Source organism: Nyctereutes procyonoides, unplaced genomic scaffold (assembly GCF_905146905.1).
Source record: "Nyctereutes procyonoides isolate TBG_1078 unplaced genomic scaffold, NYPRO_anot_genome, whole genome shotgun sequence".
Lineage (NCBI taxonomy): Eukaryota > Metazoa > Chordata > Mammalia > Carnivora > Canidae > Nyctereutes > Nyctereutes procyonoides.
In genome coordinates, this window is record NW_026575122.1 from 16,898,526 (window position 1) to 16,900,811 (window position 2,286).

The window sequence follows — 2,286 nt, forward strand, 5'->3', positions numbered from 1 at the left end:
ATAGGAAAGTCTCTTGCTTCTCTCTCTCTCTCTCTCTCTCTCTCATCAAATATATTTCTATGAGAATCTTCCATAATCAAAAATTAGTCCTAAAGAATTAAGAATGAAACATATTGGGGTTTACTCTTTGTGATCAGTCTGAAATAGATTTTGTTTTCCTTAGAAATAGTCACTTCCCCAGTAAATTAAATTATATTAATATTTTTTTGCTCATTACCAATACATTTTCTCCCTCAATTTTATACTGGCGAAATTCTAAGTAAAAGACCTACTTTAAAAAATCATTATATTTGAACAAGAATATAGAAATTACTTGCAGATAATATTATATTTGTCTTCATTTTGAAAATCCTTTAAAACTGACTTATAGCATTCATGAAGATTGTATTTGGTTAATATTTGAGGATTTCCCTTTGTACTTGATAGAGTTTAGGACCTGCTAACTCCAAATACAGCACTTTGGCATGTTGAATATTTTAAGTTGAAGGAGTTTGAGAAAATAGTAGAAGCAGAAAGATCACTCTGATCTTCCCCTCACCCTTGTCTACTGAAACAGATCATAAAATTCTCATGTGAGAGGTGCACTCCCTATGACCAGAGAAAAGGAGCATCCTTATCTCTGAAGACAAAAATACCCCAAGAAGAATCCTAATTAACAGGCCTTGCTAAATCCTTCCATTTACTAAACTTACCTCATACTCTCTTTGGGGAAAATAAATACTCTAATAAAAGAAAAATAGAGAAATATTCCATGGTTGTGGATAGAAGTTCTTGATATTATTCAGATGACAATACTATATCTTTCTACAAATTTTGTGCAAAATCAATTAAGGTCTATTTAGATATTTGAGAACTCAGTAAAATTACTTAAAAAGTTATTTGAAAAATAGATGTTCACAAATAACTACATCCTTAAAGAGGGAGAATAAACAGGTAGAACTTGTTCCATCAGATTTTTAAAAATTGAAATATAATTAGCATACAGTGTCATTACTTTCAGGTACAGTATGATTCAACAATTGTATGTACTATCCCATGCCTATCATAAGTGTATTTTTAATCCTCTTTATCTATTTCACCCCCAAATATGGAACACTTCATGAATTGGCATGTCATCCTTGTGCAAGGGCCATGCTAATTTCTGTATCATTTCAATTTTAGTGTATCTGCTGCTGAAGATAGCACTATCCTATAAGATTTTAAGACATATACTCTAAAATGCAGGCCTTGGGTCCTGAGTTATGTCTGCTTTCACATGATAAAAAGACCCAGGTAAGGATCTCACTAACTTTCTTTCAGATCCCCAGGAGGACATCTGAGGGAAAATGTAAAAAATGAAATAAAGATCTAAGAGACTATGTCTCAACTTGTAAAGTAACTCCATGCTAGGGAAAACGTGGACCAATGAAGACCAGTCATTTACCAGTAAGTTTAGCAACTCTTTCAACCTTGAAAAATAACACGTGGAGGGGCAGACGGAAGTTTTCTTATAAGCCAAAAGGTGGAAATGATGGAGAGGCATCTCTGAGGTGAGCATGGGGGTTGAGCATGGGGATGGAGGGAAATGAGCTGCTTCTACAAAAATATTCTATCATCCGATCACTGGGCCATTTTCAGAATCTTGAAAAATCAATTTGTGCCTAATTGTTTAGCATAAATAATTCTATCATTGGTGAATTTAAAGCATTTGGTATCTGTTTCTGTCTGTCCATCCATCTATATTGTTTGCAAAAATACATGCACATACACACCAACAACTGTAAATACCCATTTATATACACACTTGTAAGATGGCTATTTACATGCATGATGAGCAGGCTCACATTTGCCCTGAGGGAGATTAGTATAGCTCTCTCTGACCAGTATCTTTCTTTCCATTTTCCCCCCATTAATATTGAGCCTGAAGTCAATAGCATAGATTTGAGAATCAATAGGTACCATTTTGATTCAGTCATTACTATTTACATAGGTGACTGAGACCTGCTTATAGTCTCAAAATGTATGCTAGAAGAGGACAACCAACTCAAGGCCAATTTCCAGATCAAGGATTTTCTATTGCCTATACTTGTTCTACAGTCTGGCTTAAAGGTGGCAAACCACTTTTTTTTTTTTTAATATTAAGACTATCCTTTCCCCAATGCAGTATGGAATTTTAATTTAACATATTAAGATAAGATTAAAGACAATGTAATTCCCAAACTTATTCAAGTTCCCTTCATCTCTTTCCCCAATATTTACACCCAAGGTCTACCATTCTCACCTTGGTTGTCTATGGAAAAAAATATT

At 33.9% G+C, this 2,286-nt stretch overlaps 1 non-coding gene across 1 annotated transcript; it reads right to left on the reverse strand.

The window, feature by feature from the left end:
• Positions 1 to 1,081: 1,081 nt before the first annotated feature.
• LOC129517048 (U6 spliceosomal RNA) lies at positions 1,082 to 1,185 on the reverse strand. The gene has a single exon (XR_008665934.1). It is a non-coding gene; the product is annotated as a U6 spliceosomal RNA (small nuclear RNA).
• Positions 1,186 to 2,286: the final 1,101 nt, after the last annotated feature.